Consider the following 19,889-nt stretch of genomic DNA (forward strand, 5'->3'; position numbering starts at 1 on the left):
AGTTCTTGGTTGACCCTCAATCGCAGCGTTGACTCGTTTTTGTGGGCAGAAGGGTATCCTAGCTGTACTACAGTTAAGGGGGATTATTCTACATTTGCGAGACTCATATAGAATACTATGGAAAGCAGCTTCTCCCCTCTTCAGCAATAGGAATCCAGGCTACTAAGCGGTCCATCTCTCAGCGAGACTAAGGGTAACCGTAACATTTGGCGGCAGAGGTGGCATTATCCTGGATTTCCTAGGAGAGGTACAGAACGGATGGAGAGCGCTTACGAAAAATTGAAGCGTAGAACCCTAAATGATTTACTTGAAAGCAGAGGGGGGTACGCCAGCAACCGGCCGAGGAGAGAGCTGATCGCAGAATTGACCGAACTGGATCAGAGCTTCACAATGGCGGAAACACCGACCACGATTAGTGACGAAAAAACCAGGATTGTTCAGGAGAGGCTCTCACTGTACGGGCCGAACCCCTCCATGGAATTGGTACAGCAGTTGATGGCGGAAGTGGACGAGGATATACGGAAGACTCAAGCCCACAAACTCAACCTAGCGAACGCACACCGCAATGCTGAAGCCCCGCAGGTAATCATCCCTGTCGAAAATGCTGGGATGCCCAAGATACCCTATGCGGCATTTCGACCCTTCCTAGAGAGCGAGACAGGGATTGATGAATATTTGGCGGACTTCAAAAGGCAATGTGCCCTGCACCAGATTCCCAACAGAGAGTGGCCCACGATATTGTCTGGGAAACTATCCGGGCGTGCCCTGGAAGCCTTTCGTACTCTGGGTGCTGAGGAAGTGACACAGTATGAGCTAGTTAAGGAAACACTGTTGCGACGGTACATGATAACTCCGGACACGTATCGCCGACAGTTTCGGGGCACAAAAAAGAAGCCTAACGATACCCATATGGAATGGGCGCGGCAAATCACTGGATGAGCGGAAGTAAAGCGGTGACTGATGAGGAAATTTTAAAATTGTTTCTCTTAGAAAATTTTTATAATGACATGGAACAGCAAGGGAAGGAATGGCTGCGAGACAGGTGACCTTCTACCTTAGAAGAAGCAGCCAAATTGGCCGATGAACATTATGACTCCCATCTTCACGAACCCACGAACTACCAAGCTCCAGCACGGGTCGAACCCAGAGAAGTTTAACGTGCACCCCCTCGTGCTGAATTCCGAGCCCCGGTGCCCGCAGTGCCCGCCCGACACTCAGGACCACCCAATAACAGCTCTGAGCGTCCCAGACCGACTTGCCACCGATGCAAGCAACCAGGGCATTTCATGGCTAGCTGCCCCCTTAATACGCACCAGACACCCAGGAATTACAATTACCCCTCTGGGTCATATCGTCCGGCCCGGGCCCTCTGTGTTAACCAAGAGGCCCCTATGGAGGAATATTTGGGGCCTCTTCATGAGGCGGACCCTGTATATGCTGCCTCAGATAACCGCCAGCACCATCGGCAGAAGTTATGGCTCGAGGGGCGATCTACTGAGGGATTGAGAGACACAGGGGCTACTATCACGCTGGTACAGAGTCATTTGGTGCTGGAGCACAAGCAATCCAGGCAGACTGTGGCCGTTAGAGTGGCGGGGGGGGGGATATGTACAAAATTCCAACAGCTAAAGTGCATCTTGATTGCGGAGCGGGAAAGGGGGCTGTGAACGTGGGCATAATGGATAATTTACCTGCCGAAGTACTACTGGGCAACGATTTGGGCCCCATGACTTCTGCCTATGCTCCAGTATGCAACAACGAGGCGGACCCAGTGACTACACGGGCCAGCCCGGATGGAGCGAGAACTCTCACCAGTGCGGGAGACACAGGTAAGACCTACCCCGACCTTGCCTGACATGTTAGGCCCCATACCCTGGGACACCCCAGATGCTTTCGAGACAGAGTCTAAGACTGACCCGACCTTACAAAAGTACCGGGAACGAGCAGAGACCGGAGGGGGCAGGGCAGATAACGAAACATTCTTATGGGAAAAAGGGAAACTATACCGCTTGACAGAGAAAAAGGGACAGCGTAGGCGACAGCTGGTAGTGCCCCACAAATACCATCAAGAAATCCTCAAGATAGGCCATGACATCCCCTTAGCAGGCCACCTAGCCGTAACACGTACCCTACACCGCATTACTCACACGTTCTTTTGGCCAGGGGTACACGCTGACGTTAGAACTTACTGTAACACCTGCGATGTGTGTCAACGAGTAGGAAGGCGAGGCGATCACCCTAAAGCCAAACTAGTAAATATGCCCATTGTAGAGGAACCCTTCAGCCGGTTTGCTATTGAACTAGTGGGACCACTGGCTACCCCTAGTCCCTCCGGTAAGCGCTACATTCTTACCATAGTGGACTACGCTACTAGGTACCCAGATGCTGTCGCCCTATCCAACATACAAGCGGATACGGTAGCGAATGCACTAGTACAGGTGTTCTCCCGGGTAGGATTTCCAAAAGAAATCCTATCCGACCGAGGCACCCAATTTACGGCTGAATTGCCCCAACAACTCTGGCAGGTTTGCAAAATTAAGTCCCTCCTGAGCTCCCCATACCACCCCCAGACGAACGGGCTGTGTGAGAGGTTCAATGGGACCCTCAAGCAAATGCTCAAGACGTTCACTCAGGAATACCGAGACTAGGAACGCTTCCTGCCGCACCTCCTATTTGCTTATAGGGAGGTGCCCCAGGAAACGACAGGGTTCTCTCCCTTCGAGTTGCTCTACGGAAGAAAGGTACAGGGACCCCTAAACCTGATCCGGGAGCACTGGGAGGGAGAGATGGAGACTGACGGTGTCCCCATTGTGCCATATGTGCTGGAACTCAGGGACCAAATGGAGCAATTAGCCAAATCCGTGCGGGCTAATCTCCAGTCTGCCCAGAGAAGACAGAAAGTATGGTACGATCGGGGGGCCCGAAAGAGAATCTTCACCATAGGACAAAAGGTGTTAGTACTTAAGCCGGTGAAGACAGACAAATTGCAGGCGTCCTGGCAGGGCCCCTACCAGATCGTAGAGAAAAGGGGAGACACCACTTATGTGATAGCTAGCTGCCACAACAACAATCTTAGAAAGACATTCCATGTAAACATGCTCAAGGAATATTTTGAACAACCAGAGAACGTGACGGCCGTATGTTGTTCCCCTCAGGAAGACCCCGACAGTCTACCCATTCCAGACCTATTAGAAAAGAGTCTTCCCACAGGTATAGTGGCTCAGGTTAAGATAGGAGACCAACTTAGCCCCACTGAAAGGGAGCAGCTCAACCAACTCCTACAGTCCAAACACCTCACCTTCTCCCCGAAGCCAGGGTACACTACTTTAACCACCCACCAGGTAGATACTCCGGGACAAGCTCCCTTGCGCCAGGCTCTGTACCGAATCCCCAAAGCAGTTAGGACAGTAATGAAGAAGGAGATCGATGAGATGCTCCAACTCAGGGTAATTGAGCCCTCCGATAGTCCCTGGGCCTCCCCAGTTGTCTTGGTGCCCAAGAAAGATGGGACAACCCGGTTCTGCGTAGACTATTGGAGGCTCAATGAAAAGACCGTGATGTAGGAATGGTTCTGGATAAGATCCGGGCTGCTGGCCTGACTCTGAAGCCAGAAAAATGCCACTTTGGGATGGTCGATGTACAGTACCTGGGTCACCGGGTGGGGTGTGGAAAGCAGCGACCAGAGCCGGCCAAGATAGAAGCTGTTGCCAATTGGCCCACCCACATCACTAAGACTCAGGTCCTAGCCTTCCTGGGCACGGCAGGGTACTATAGACGGTTCGTACCAGACTACAGCACACCCACCAAACCCCTGACTGACTTGACCAAGAAGAACTTACCTCGACAGGTCCTGTGGTCTCCCCACTGTGAAACGGCTTTCCAGGCTCTCAAAAATGCTCTAATTAACGCTCCTGTCTTGGCGGCCCCAGCCCTTAACAAACGTTTTATCGTCCATACAGATGCTTCCATGTTTGGGCTGGGAGCCGTCCTCAGCCAAGTAGGCGAAGACGGAGGGGAGCATCCTGTTGCCTACATCAGCCGGAAGCTTCTGCCCCGCGAAGTCAGCTATGCAGCAGTCGAAAAGGAGTGTTTGGCTTTGGTGTGGGCATTAAAGAAATTGACTCCCTATTTATATGGGCAGGAGTTCACTCTGGTCACCGACCATAACCCATTGGTGTGGCTGAACCGGGTCTCTGGAGATAACAGCAGGCTATTACGTTGGAGTTTATCACCATAACTTACAGACCTGGGAAACAGAATGGCAACGCAGACGGGTTGTCCAGACAAACCAACCTCACCCCCGCATAACCAGCGGTCTGGACAGCCTTAGTCTGCCCCGAAAAGGGATCAGACCGTGTCTGCCAGAGTGTTCCACAGAAAGGGAGCACTGTTACAGAAGAATTTGTTTTCATTGTGTACCGTTAAGTGCTATGTGACAGACCCTTCGGTCAGAACTGAAAGAGTTAACTTTGTTAAGCTTTAAGAAGCTATTTTCTAAATACAAGTTTGCTGGCATCAGCTCTAATTAAGTTTAGTGATAAACATTCCCATTGTCTAATCACCTCCGGAGTCAGACTGCTAATTGATAAGATGGACTGCATTGTTTTCTTGTGTGTAACTTGTTATCTGCTGAAGTAATGTAATTCTATTGTGGCCTGTCAAAGGGCATTGTCTCTCTATCTAAATGTACCAAATGTGTGATGGGGGATTTTATGCTTCCCCCCCTGGGAGTGTCCTGTGTGCATGAAACCTCAATAAAAAGCAGGCTGTGCATCCCAGTCCTGAGTTCTTGGTTGACCCACAATCGCAGCGTTGACTCGTTTTTGTGGGCAGAAGGGTATCCTAGCTGTACTACAGCTAAGGGGGATTATTCTACATTTGCGAGACTCATATAGAATACTATGGAAAGCAGCTTCTCCCCTCTTCAGCAATAGGAATCCAGGCTACTAAGTGGTCCATCTCTCAGCGAGACTAAGGGTAACCGTAACATAGCTATTTTAGGATTTATATTTATTTTACAGGCAACTTTGTATTTAATTTAACTAGGTACAATAGCTATTAATAACTATTTAATAGCTACCTAGTTAAAATAATTACAAAATTACCTGTAAAATAAATCCTAACCTAAGTTACAAATACACCTAACACTACACTATCAATAAATTAATTAAATAAATTAACTACAATTATCTAAACTAAAATACAATTAAATAAACTAAACTATATACAAAAAACAGCAAACACTAAATTACAAAAAATAAAAAAATATTACAAGAATTTTAATCTAATTACACCTAATCTAAGCCCCCTAATAAAATAAAAAAGCCCCCAAAATAATAAAATTCCCTACCCTATACTAAATTACAAAAGTAATCAGCTATTTTACCAGCCCTTAAAAGGGCTTTTTGCGGGGCATTGCCCCAAAGTAATCAGCTCTTTTACCTGTAAAAAAAATACAAGACCCCCTGACATTAAAACCCACCACCCACACACCCCTACTCTAAAACCCCCCTGATCCCCACTTAAAAAAACCTAACACTAACCCCCTGAAGATCACCCTACCTTGAGCCGTGTTCACCCAGCCGGGCCGAATTCTTCATCCAATCCGGGCGATGTGGTCCTCCATCCGGCAGAAGTCTTCATCCAAGCGGTGCAGAAGAGGTCCTCCATCTGGCAGAAGTCTTCATCCAAGCGGGGCAGAAGAGGTCCTCCATCCGGCAGAAGTCTTCATCCATCCGCGGCTCCATCTTCAAGACCTCCGACGCGGAACATCCTCCTCGGCCGACGGACTAACGACAAATGAAGGTTCCTTTAAATGACATCATCCAAGATGGCGTCCCTCGAATTCCGATTGGCTGATAGGATTCTATCAGCCAATAGGAATTAAGGTAGGAAAAATCAGATTGGTTGATTTAATTAGCCAATCGGATTGAAGTTCAATCCAATTGGCTGATTACATCAACCAATCAGATTTTTCCTACCTTAATACTGATTGGCTGATAGAATTCTATCAGCCAATCAGAATTCGAGGGACGCCCCGCTTGGATGAAGACTTCTGCCGGATGGAGGACCTCTTCTGCCCCGCTTGGATGAAGACTTCTGCTGGATGGAGGACCACATTGCCCGGATTGGATAAAGAATTTGGCCCGGCTGGGTGAACACGGCTCAAGGTAGGGTGATCTTCAGGGGGTTAGTGTTAGTTTTTTAAGGGGGTATCGGGTGGGTTTTAGAGTAGGGGTGTGTGGGTGGTGGGTTTTAATGTTGGGGGGGGTCTAGTGGTAGGGGTGGTAAAAAAAAAGATTACTTTTGTAATTTAGTATAGGGTAGGGAATTTTATTGTTTTGGGGGGCTTTTTTATTTTATTAGGGGGCTTAGATTAGGTGTAATTAGATTAAAATTCTTGTAATATTTTTTTATTTTTTGTAATTTAGTGGGGTTTTTTTGTACTATAGTTTAGTTTATTTAGTTCTATTTTAATTTAGATAATTGTAGTTAATTTATTTAATTAATTAATTTATTGATAGTTTAGTGTTAGGTGTATTTGTAACTTAGGTTAGGATTTATTTTACAGGTAATTTTGTAATTATTTTAACTAGGTAGCTATTAAATAGTTATTAACTATTTAATAGCTATTCTAACTAGTTAAAATAAATACAAAGTTGCCTGTAAAATAAATATAAATCCTAAAATAGCTACAATTTAACTATTAGTTATATTGTAGCAATATTAGGGTTTATTTTATAGGTAAGCATTTAGTTTTAAATAGGATTAATTTATTTAATTATAGTAATTTTATTTAGTTTTATTTAAACTATATTTAAGTTAGGGGGGTGTTAGGGTTAGACTTAGGTTTAGGGGTTAATAACTTTATTATAGTAGCGGCGATGTTGGGGGCAGGAGATAAGGGGTTAATAATTGTAGGTAGGTGGCGGTGACATTGGGGGGGGCAGATTAGGGGTTAATACAATTTATTATAGTGTTTGCAAGGCGGGAGTGCGGCGGTTTAGGGGTTTATACATTTATTATAGTGGCGGCGATGTCCGGTCGGCAGATTAGGGGTTAATAGTATAATGTATGTGTCGGCGATGTCGGGGGCAGCAGATTAGAGCTTAATATGTGTAAGGTTAGGGGTGTTTAGACTCAGGGTTCATGTTAGGGTGTTAGGTGTAGACTTAGAAAGTGTTTCCCCCTAGGAAACAATGTGGCTGCGTTAGGAGCTGAACGCTGCTTTTTTGCAGGTGTTAGTTTTTTTTTCAGCCAGCTCAGCCCCATTGTATCCTCTCCTATGTGGAAAATCGTACACGACCACATTTTAGCCAGCTTACCACTACCGTAAGCAACGCTGGTATTACAGGTAGAAGTGGAGCTAAATTTGCTCAAAGCTCACTTTTCTGAGGCTAACGCAGCCATTCAGAAAACTTGTAATACCAGCGTTGTTTAAAGTAATCGCTGGGGAAAAAAAAGGCTCGTTAGCCCCGCAAATTTTTACCGACAAAACTTGTAAACTAGGCGATAGAAACCTGAAACAAACAAATTAAATGGGTAGGGAGGGAGAACAGGTAAATCAGACCCAGCAGGAGAAAGAGACAGGATCAACATGCAACACAGTTTATAAGGTAAACTCACAACCCCACCTCCACAAATAAAACAAAATAACATACCCACATCTGTCCAGCAACTGTCAACAGGGAGTGTTAACCCTTAAGGAATTACAGTCTATGCTCCTTACACTTATCTAAGGTTTAAACCCACTCATTATCTAGCAGTTGCCTTAAGCTAACTAACACCCCTAACATTTCACATAACAGTAAATAAACACACAACTCAGGAGCTGGATATAAAGACCAACATGGTCGCTTTATTAACAATAATTAAAAAAAAATGCATTACTAAACTTTTTAGGAAGGCTTTTATTTCTTCCAATAAAATAAGGGAGGCGGCAACTGAGTTCCTAAGCCAATTGGGGCAACGCACTCAAAAATTGATTGCCGGACACACTCAGGAGTCTTGAGTCAGCAAACCCACAGAGAGGGGCGCCCCAGGCTTTGACCTGGAGTATCTTGCCCCTCCCATTAGCTTGGCCATTACTCCGTCCAGACCCCGACAGTAAAAATTGAGCCCTGACCCCGCCACAAGAGACCACCCCTTAAAAGGAGGGGGAACTCTTGCCACCAACTCTAAATATGAAAATTAACTAACAATGCGTAACGCAAATTGTCCAAAAACAAATCCAAACCTACATCATTAAGGTGGACACCATTAATTCGATATAAATGCTTCATATCACCCAAAATATTACCATGCCTGATTATGAAACCCCCAGCAACCACTATGACTTTTATTGGGTCTATAACCGAGGTATACCCCACATAATTTCCCCCAAGATGAAGAATAATGACATGGGGCCTCCCCCACCTGCAAACTGCATCCTGAATCAATCAACTTGCTTCATAGCAACCCACACCTTCTAAGCCATCTAATTGCAACTTGCGTAGCAGAGAAACCTAAATTCTGTCAGCCACGGGCAGTCAGAGCCCTGATGTAAGCCCAATGAATGTAGGAATGCCCTACGATCCATACCCTGGTGGAACCACTAACTGTGCCTGCAAGATACAAAACAAATTGTAAACCAGGATGCTCTCTCACTCAAGAAAAAACTGCAATAAACTAAAGAAAATACAACTTTAAAGAAACAACTAAACTAACACATTCAGAAGGGAGCCTGATATAAAGCTGATATTTCTTTGAACACCACCTCCAAAGCTGTTGAATTTCCTCCTGCAAACTCCTATAACATGCAGTGCTAGTGGACATCCCTATCCTAAAATAATGAGGTGCAGTCCTAGTGCAGTCTAGCAAGATTGTTCCTAAACTGAAATTTCAAAAGTGACAAAGAATCTGCATGTACAAGGAATTGCTCAGACTGAGAGACCCTCACATCCATATGAGCCCTGATCAATTTTACTGGACAAACAGCCTCATCCACTTGAGATTTCAAGGACAAACATGTTCCCTTGCCATCCTGATAAGTCTTAGATTTTGAAATGAATAGCAAAACAACCTCATAAGCTATATCTACATGCCGCAACTGCACTCCCAAACCTACTACCGACTTAGATGTAGACACTAGTTCACCTATTCTCAGAGCCCCATGGAACACAAGCACAAATTCAGCCCTAAACAAAACAATCTTATAACCAGAGGAACAAACCTGGGCCACAGCCCCCATGAGCCACGCCAATCTCTCCAATGTGATAGGCTCCCTAATATCCTGAATCTTCCCTTCAGATCTACCCCGACCTTTTACAATTTGCCTCACTATGAAAGACCTGGTAGGATCCAGAAAACCACTCACCTTGAAAAAGAATGACAAAGCAGCCATTATTGACTGTACCGCCCCTTTCTTCGATCCTCTGGAAGGCAAATAAACTAACCAATCTAGCACCAAATGTTCACTTTTCTGACCATGGGATGGTGAACAGTGCTCACAGAAATCCTCCCATTCCCTCCAAAAACCAAGACAAGATCTCCAAGTAGCTGGCGATAAGGCTACACAAATTAACGGGAATAGGACACCTCATCGATTGCTACCTAGCAAAGAAATTGTGGACTTTGCAGACTGACAACAGCAGCCTTAGGTGCCAACCTTCTAAACTGATCCCACTTAAAGTGAGACAAAGCATTTGCAACAACATTATTAACTCCAGGCACATGTTGCGCTTCAAAATGAATATTGTGCTGCAAACATCTTAACACTAGATACTGTAAATACTTCACTATGGTGGTGAAGTGGCTGAGAGCCTGTTAATAGAATGCACTACGCTGATGTTATCGGTCCAAAAAAATTACATGCTGATTAACCGATTGATCCCCCCACAACTCCACTGGAACAATTATGGGAAACAGCTCCAACAATGTCAAGTTTCTAGTAAGCCCCTGATCAACCCAAGATTATGTCCAAGCACATGCACTCCAAGAACCATTGACGTATGCCCCATAACCTTGAGCACCAGCTGCATCCGTGAAGAGTTGTCGTAATTGGCTAGACCTCGGAGGAGATCTCCATACCAAAACTCCATTAAAGTCTTTCAGAAATGTTTCCCAAACCAACAAGCCATCTATCATATCCTTTGTGATCCAGCACTTCCTAGAATTTACAGCATCACCTTTCAGCAAGCCTTCCAATCTCCTGTTAAATACCCGCCCCATTGTAATGACATGGCATGCAAAATTCAGCAGGTCCAACAAGGATTAAAGCTCACACAATCTAACAAACCCAGCCGCCCCAGTCGAACGAACCACAGCTAGCATTTTTTGAAGCTTATCAGCTGGTAAGCAACATACAGCATATACCAAATCTATCTCAATACCAAGGAAGGTCAGTTTAATTGTTGGCCCTTCAGATTTGTCAGATGCTAAGGGGACCCCGAATCTGCACATCAAAGAACACATCAAATCTCTAAGCCTAAAACACTTGCGAGAACCTGCAGGACCCACCAGCAGAAAATCATCTAGGTAATGGGCTACTGATCCATTACCAGACTCAACAACCAATGCCAGGTGCAAAAATGTGCCAAAAGCCTCAAAAAAGGCATACGACATTTATCCACATAGTAAGCCCCTTCCAACTTAATCCCCATCAACCAGAATGATACCGGGTGTATGGGAAGGATTCTGAAAGCGGATTCGATATCTAATTTTGCTAAAAGTGCTCCAGGCCCAGCTTCTCTCACTAATTGCACCACCTCATCAAATGACTGATACCTCACTGAACTAATCAAGGGATCAATAGCATCATTCACAGACCTGACCTTAGGATAGTACAGGTGCTGAATGAGGCGATATTTGACTTGTTCCTTTTTTCGGACAACCCCCAGCAGCAATATTACTAACTCCGGGATAGGCGGTTCAGAAAATGTAAATGAAGCTGGAATTACAAAACCTTCACTAAAACCTGATAGAAGCAAAGCAGCCGCTGCCTTATAAGGATAGACCGCCAACCATGGCCTAAGAGCGTCCAGCCTTAGCGGCGTTGGTTCCCTTGTTTTCAGCTGCTCCCTTGACCCCACTCTTGGGACCTGCACCAGCATTTTTTCTTAGGGAGTCATGTCCGGGAGAAGGCCCCCCACAAAACATACAATGGTGTCGAAAGGAACAGGCTTGTCCCCTATCGCAACGCTTGTTGTTATATCCCCAGCATTCACGTCTCCTACGTCGTCCATCAACAACAACCTTCTGCACTGCCTGCCTTGGCTGCTGCTGTGGAGAAGGGGATCGCTCCTTTCCTATCCTAGCCCTCAGGTTTATATAAATAGCACCAAAAGACAATAAAGGGTTCCCCGCCATTTTACAATGGAAATCCACATTATACTCCCTCCATGCGCCAGCCATATATTTGTGCTGTATCCAATGCACCGTGTCAATATATTTCAACACCGCTACTGCCTGATCAGGATGAGCCTCAACGTAACAGGACCATAAAATCCTAAAACACCTAAGCCACTCCTCAAAGGTGTCAGGTCTTTTGCATTTCTTTGGACCAGTCCCATCTTTGCTCTGCTCCCTTGCTCTGTAAGCCTCCTGTGAAAGCTCAAAGACATTCACAAATTTACCCTCTTTTATCTTCTTGAATATTTGGGTTTTTAAATGTCCATGCAAGGAATAAACAAGACATGGGTATGTGTCCCCTCTCATTGCTACCTTCCTGCCAACCTCCCCGGCTATTACAACCAAATGGGCAACAATAACATCACCTGCCCCAGCTGAAACAGACCCTAAAGCCGCTGCATCCCCACGATGCCCATTACCTTTTGTCTGGGTATTGACATGCTATTTAACCATGCAAAACATCTTTTTCTGCCCCTTACCCACTAACTCTAGTGAGCTATCACTGTCAGAGTAAGATGTATGTAAAGTGTCATTGTCTTCTAAACTAGCAGTGACCCCTGGTTGTGACTCACTGCCTCCTTGACCAGTCTGCAATGCTTGACCAGCAGCTCCAGCCATCTCTGCAGATCCATCCTGCGTCACTTCAACCATTCTAGCAGGTGTACCCATCTGTACACCCCATGCCACCTGTCCAGTCACCTGCTGTAGCCCAGAATCTTCCAGCCACCTAGGTGCCACTGTTACCTTTTGGGAAAAATGACAGGAGGGAGTACCAGGCCCAGTGCTAGGCATACGAACAGCAGACTTTGCATGTGACCTCAAACTATCATTTCTGCGACCACTCTGACCATGCCCCACATGTGCAGCCTTTGGCACAGACATACCAGACTTCACATAATTCTCACCAACTACATATATACTCATGCCTCTCTTATCAGTGTCACTATCTCCAGCAAGCACCACTGGCTCATCTAAAGGATCATCAAGCATATTATCCCTTGAACTGATTAAGCCCCACATATGTCACCAGCAACTCTACTCACTCTAGCACCCACGGATACTTTCCACATACTACCCTCTGTTGAGGCTGCCGCTTCATAGTCAGACTGCTTTGTCCATTCTCTCCCCTTGATCTGCTGCACCAAACCCCTTCTACCACCACACTGTCCGCCCCTTCACCAGGCCCGGCAACTCCCTCCTACCTACAAGCTATCTGCCACTGGAACTGGAAGGCCCTGCACGCCTCCACTGATGCTGACCGTCTCCCACGTGATGCGCGCACTACTTCACTAACCAGCAATAGTGGTAGCAACTGACTGGACTACCACCAGCACAGCAGCCACAATCCCCAGATCCAGGTGCCCTGGTAAAACCCCAGCTGGCCCTACCACACTAGAGAGGGGAGGAACATTGGCAGCACTAGGGGATGACACCCCTGCCCTGGGATGGACCCCTCCCACGGCCCCCACCAACTGCTAACCAATGGGACCCAGTACCCCCACCTCAAGACCTGGCCCCAGCAGCTGCAATACCACTAGAGCCATCCTTGGGGAAGCCACCAGACACCACTGGGGCAGAAGAGGGAGCCCACAGGGGCCCAGTTCCCTTGGCTGAGGAGAAAGAGCTCTAGTAACCACATTACTCTTTCCCTTAGGTGAAGAAGACACCCAAAATCGTTTTGGGGGCACTCCAGATCTCCTTGAAAGATCCATCACCAGTAAAGGACTTCGCAGAACAGGTAAATCAGACCCAGCAGGAGAAAGAGGCAGTATCAACATACAACACAGCTTAAGGTAAGCTCACAACCCTACCTCCACAAATGCAACAAAATAACATACCCACATCTGCCAAGCAACTGCTAATAGGGAGTGTTAACCCTTAAGGCATTACAGTCTATGCTCCTTAAACTTACCTTTTATGCATAAGCTTTTCCTATATGCTGCAAAGTGTTTTTACATTTTCTGAAAAAGGGGGTATCCAGAGCCACTCTACATTTTTTCTAGGTATCCATTTGCAGATTTTAAGAATAAAACAGACTGGACTGCCACCAGCACAGCAACAACCATCCCCAGATCCAGGGGCCCCTATAAAACCCCAGCAGGTCCTACAGCACTAGAGAGCGGAGGAGCATTGGCAGAACTAGGGGATGACTGCACCTTCCCTGACATGCACCCATCACCCCTGCCCTGAGACGGACCCCTCTCACAGCCCCCACCAACTGCTAACCAATGGGACACCAGTAGAGCCAACCCTCGGGGAGCCACCGGACACCACAGGGGCAGAAGAGGGAGACCACAGGGGCCCAGGTCCCTTGGGCTGAGGATAAAAAGCACTAGTAACCACATTACTCTTTACCTTAGGTAAAGAAGACAACCAAAATCATTTTGGGGGCACTCAAGATCTCCTTGAACGATCCATTACCAGTAAAGGACTTTGTAGAACAGGTAAATCAGACCCAGCAGGAGAAAGGGGCAGGATCAACAAACAACACAGCTTATAAGGTAAGCTCACAACCCCACCTCCACAAATGCCACAAATTAACATACCCACATCTGCCAAGTAACTGCCAATAGGGAGTGTTAACCCTTAAGGTGTTACAGTCTATGCTCCTTAAACTTACCTTTCACGCAAAAGCTTTTCCTATTTGCAGCAAAGTGTTTTTACATTTTCTGAAAAAGGGGGTATCCAGAGCCACTCTACATTTTTTCTAGGTACCCATTGGCAGATTTTTTTTTTTTTTTGGTTTTAAATGCTTTATTGTGAATAACATAAAAGATATAACATACAGATCTACCAATCAATCCGTGTTACAACACAGTGATCAGTGCTTAACTGTCTCATACAAGTTTTGGCATAAAACATATCAATTCTTACAATTCTTGTATCCTGATGCGTAAAAAGTCAATTAGATCAAAAGGTAAACATCTAGACGGGCTTATGCGTATACACAAGGCAACAAGTTATCCTCATTGGTATAAGACAGAGAGCTACTTAACGTGTTACAGTGCATCAAGAGCAGACATGCCCATTAACAGGGTATTGAAGAGTTTCAAAAAGTGTTAGCCAGTGACCGACACACCCGGGGGGTGCGTGAATGTAATGTATGTAGGGTGGATGAGAAGGGATGGTATTGGAGAGGAGGGGGTAGGGGGGAGGGGGAGCTTTGTCGCCATTTCGGATGAGGAGGGAGTCCTGAGAGACTTAAGTCTTAACAGCATTCCATCTCATGAGCATGAGTTCATGTCTGTCTATCCTGCCTATTTTGTAAAAGTGATATCTTTCTAGTTCTAACATCTCCTCCACCTGTTCCTTCGTTAATTAGCGGGTAGCTTAGAGTGGCAGGTGGTCTGTGTGCTGGACACATCCAGCCCAACCATCCCATATTGTGCACCTGAAAAATCTCCCTATCAAGTCGTATCCATTGTTTGTCTGCGGAATTGTGACTCCAGTCGATCTGCCTTTGTATAATGGTCGTCAACCTATACCTTGCTATGTCTGGTACTCCCAAGCCCCCCCTGTCTCTGGATCTATATAAGGTCTGTCGTGGTACTCTCGGTTTCACTTTGCCCCATATGTATTGTTCTAAGGTCCTCTGTAATTGGGTGATTCATTTTTTTGGTATGGGTATTGGCAGGGTCTGAAAGAGGTAGAGGATTCGGGGTAGGACATTCATTTTAATCACATGGATCCTACCTATCCATGAGAAAGGTTTACTTTTCCAGCAAGACAAGTCTGTGACAATGTTGGTTTGTAAAGTCTTATAGTTTTGAATGTACATTTGTTCGAAGTCGCCCATTAAGATTATCCCCAGATATTTTAATTGAGTTGGTTGTACTCTCAAGGGGCATATATGTTTGATTTTCTCTGTTACTAGGCTAGGTGTATTCAACAGCAAGATTTCTGATTTAGTCAGGTTTAAATGAAAATTTTAGTATTTGCCATATTCTGTGAAAGTGTCTAGTATCGTTTCTAACGAATTTTCTATGTCCGTGATTGTGAGCAAGATGTCATCTGCGTACATTGCCAATTTATATTCCGATGTGTTTATGCTAACGCCCTTAATCTGCGGATGGAGTCTGATTTTTTGTGCCAGAATTTCGATAGTGAGAGCAAAGAGAATTGGTGACAGTGGGCAACCCTGCCTCGTGCCATTCTTGATTACAAATGGCTCGGATAGTATTGAGTTCGCTCTGACCTTTGCCGTGGGTACTGCGTATAGGGCAAAAATCTTGTTTACGAAGGTCTGCCCAATGTTCAACTTCGACAGGGTAGCCCTGAGAAAGTCCCAGTCCACCCTGTCGAAGGCTTTCTCCGCATCAGTGGAGATCAGGGATAGTGGGATTTTATTGTTTCGTGCATAGGTAATAAGCTGCAGAACTTTTAGGGTGTTATCCCTGGCCTCTCTACTGGGGATGAATCCCACCTGATCAGAGGAGATTACCGAGCCAATCAGGGGATTGAGCCTGTCTGCAAGGACTTTCGCAAACACATTCACGTCCGTGTTTAGCAAAGCTATGGGACGAAAGTTTTGTGGAGCATCTGGTGTTTTGCCAGGTTTTGGCAGGACAGCAATGTATGCCTCTAGCATTGTTCTGCTAAATCCCCCAGACTCTTCCTGGGAATTAAATAGTATTATTAGATTGGGTACAAGGATATGCGCATATTTCTTATAATATTTGGCTCCAAAGCCATCTGGCCCCGGGCTCTTGCCCGGGGGTAGATCGTGTATTGCCTGTAAAATCTCATTACTCTGGATTGGGGAGTCAAGACTTTGTGACTGCTCGTCAGTTATACCGGGGATTTCTATTTGGTCTAGGTACTGTCTAATGTCTTATTTATGTGAATGAGTAGAGCGCTGGAACTATAAAAGATCCCAAATACCCTATAGATATAAGATCCTTCGGTCTTATAAATGAGATTGTCTGGATAGGGAGGTATATAGGGGCATTGTTTCCAACTTAAGGGATCGTACGTGGCTTTGTGAATTAGTGATTTCCTTTTATAGTGATAATGGTGTATTTAATAATATTTTAAAGGGTGAAAAATAAGGTGACGATATTTTATTAATATATATCAATTAAAGTTTTCTTAAAATTATGTGTACTTAATGTGATTAAATTAATCAAATATGAATCCTAAATGTCTCTCTACACAGTGTGTATTTAGTGTACTGTGGCAGGGAACTAGTTAAAAAAATTGAATATTACCTAAAATCTGTGTGTTAGTGCTATTATATCAAAGTGTGTATTACCCCTATATTCATGGGTGTAAGTGAAAAAATGACCAGTATATAAAGTCAGGATACACAATCCAGGATTAATTCCAATTTATTATCTTAAAAAAATGTTTGTAAAATTTAAAACTCTTAAAGAATTCAATAAAACTGCTCACATATTCTACTAAAATAAACTGTGGGGCGTCTCCCAAATTAATAAAAACAATGTATATTAAACCTTGAGATCGTTGTATATATTGCGTGATAATCACTGAGTTTAAACGTTATTAACGATAAAATAACAAAGGAGCCAGCTGTGAACCTTTTAAATTGTTACTTGTATCTGAGCTGAAGTTAGTAAAAAAGGTCAGACCTTTATTCTTTATTTTACAGAATTAAACACTTATCAACCTTTCATTCATTAGAATTATTATTTCTGTGCTAAGATATAGTAAAAACTCCAAACATTATCTCTACTTTACAGGATTAAACACTTGTTGGTCTTACAAATTATTTCATTAAAATATAAGCAGTTCCTATTTTCCGTGTCTTTGTGCTAAACAGGCTTTTCTGTGTGAGACTGCTCCTAGTGCCTTGCACGCAGTCAAAGTCTGTACATATAGCAGCGTATGGTGGTTCAAAATAGAGTAAAGATGTTAGTACACACTTTTTTAGGGGTTTACTAGTTTTCTTGTAACGGTACTCACAGATCCTTTTGATTTGGGCCGCTGTGCTTGTCAGATCGGCTTGTGAATTCTGACTGTAGTCCTTCCCGCTTTGCCACCTCTGTTCGGCGTCTGACGTCACACTCCCCTAAAGGAGGATATCGTCCCAAGACACCGCTACCTGTGTCTCCGTTAGTTGCTTCTTTGGGAAATGTTAGAGATGGAACTGCACTTAGTGCTTTGCACGCAGTTCTTTAAGATAGAAAAGGTGGTAATTTAGAGATGATATGGCAATGCCAATAGGAAAGTGCCAAATGGAGTTTTCTTTGTTAAAAAGTCTTGTGGGTTTTTCTGTAGCTTGCGGTGTCCCAATATTCTCTGTCAGTATGGACTGTAGTTTGCAGATGAAGTAGAAAATTCTTTAGGTGTTCCTGTGTCCCAATACTCTCTGTCAGTATGGACTTCTGGATCCTTAGCTGAACTAGTATATAGCAGCACCAGTATGTAGTAGCAGTTGGATTTCTTAGGTGAACCAGTGTATAGCAGCACCAGTAATGTAGCAGCAGTTGGATTTTTTACGATCCGTTTGGCGGCAAAAACGGGTTCAAATTTCAAAGTACCGGCTTTTCTTCAGATGTGACCGGCTAATTATAACTGAACTGTTTTTGCAAATAACTGGTTTTTTCAAAAACACCCGGTTAAAGGTACAATGTTTCAGAGTGTAGGCAGCTCTACGCGTTTCGGCCGTAGCCTTTATCAAGGTCAAAACGCGTAGAGCTGCCTACACTCTGAAACATTGTACCTTTAACCGGGTGTTTTTGAAAAAAACAGTTATTTGTAAAAACAGTTCAGTTATAATTAGCCGGTCACATCTGAAGAAAAGCCGGTACTTTGAAATTTGAACCCGTTTTTGCCGCCAAACGGATCGTAAAAAATCCAACTGCTGCTACATTACTGGTGCTGCTATACACTGGTTCACCTAAGAAATCCAACTGCTACTACATACTGGTGCTGCTATATACTAGTTCAGCTAAGGATCCAGAAGTCCATACTGACAGAGAGTATTGGGACACAGGAACACCTAAAGAATTTTCTACTTCATCTGCAAACTACAGTCCATACTGACAGAGAGTATTGGGACACCGCAAGCTACAGAAAAACCCACAAGACTTTTTAACAAAGAAAACTCCATTTGGAATTAGATACCTGCTACCAGACCGGAGTCCATACTGTTAAATAGTATTGAGACCACCACCATCTACAAAAAAACCCTTTTTAGCTATTACTAATAGCATATCCACATGAATGTCTTTCAACGGATCCCACTATACCACTAAGTAGTTTTGGGAACCACTACTTTCTAAGGTACTTTTTAAAAAGTGTTTAAAAGGCACTGTCCTAATAATCTACCGCCCTTATAAATACTACCTTACCTTACTTTGGCTGTATTATACAATTTTTTACATAAGCTTTTTTATAAAAAACCTTTTTATCCATTTTTTATCCATTTTTTATCCATTTTTTATCCACTGCAGTGAGATACACACGAGCCACATATACAGTGTGTAAATATGTATTTTATGTCTTTTTAATTTGTCATTTTCAAACCAGCATATTTCTTGTATTCCCTGTATTTTTTGCAACTTGTAATTGTTTCAACTTGTATCTGCTACATTGTACAATATAAAAATTGTCACATTTTGTACACTACCCATGTCTTACCTTTCTTTTTATTACATATATTAACCTCCACAATTCTATTTTCTTACCACCACACTCATTAGTTAACATATACAAATTCTGTATTTTCAATATCAGTTTAGCTATCACGTTGTAATACGATTAAAAGCACTTTTTTAATACATATATATATTTTTTTCAATCCTCTAATTATTTAAAACCAAAAAACATTTTTATTAATTGATATACGGCTCACCTTCACTTGTTCATTTTCTATTTCACATCAATAACAATTTGGAGGAATTGTTATCTCTCAGAAGGGTGTAGAGCATATTTCTTATCACCTAAATATTATTTAGCTCACTATTATCCAAATATTTTTAAGGTGCACTCGCTCCATCCTGTAACTTAAATACAATAGGAAAGTGCACAACCCGGGTTATGTATATGAATCTTTATAATTCTTTCTTTGTAGTTAGTAATGTCCAACAGTCTGTGTATAAGTCACCCAGCTCGACGCGTTTCGCTCTGTTCAGAGCTTTATCAAGAAAGAATTATAAAGAATTATAAAGATTCATATACATAACCCGGGTTGTGCGCTTTCCTATTGGCATTGCCATATCATCTCTAAATTAACACCTTTTCTATCTTAAAGAACTGCGTGCAAAGCACTAAGTGCAGTTCCATCTCTAACATTTCCCAAAGAAGCAACTAACGGAGACACAGGTAGCGGTGTCTTGGGAAGATATCCTCCTTTAGGGGAGTGTGACGTCAGACGCCGAACAGAGGCGGCAAAGCGGGAAGGACTACAGTCAGAATTCACAAGCCGATCTGACAAGCACATCGGCCCAAATCAAAAGGATCTGTGAGTACCGTTACAAGAAAACTAGTAAACCCCTAAAAAAGTGTGTACTAACATCTTTACTCTATTTTGAACCACC

This window comes from Bombina bombina, chromosome 1 (genome assembly GCF_027579735.1).
Source record: "Bombina bombina isolate aBomBom1 chromosome 1, aBomBom1.pri, whole genome shotgun sequence".
NCBI lineage: Eukaryota > Metazoa > Chordata > Amphibia > Anura > Bombinatoridae > Bombina > Bombina bombina.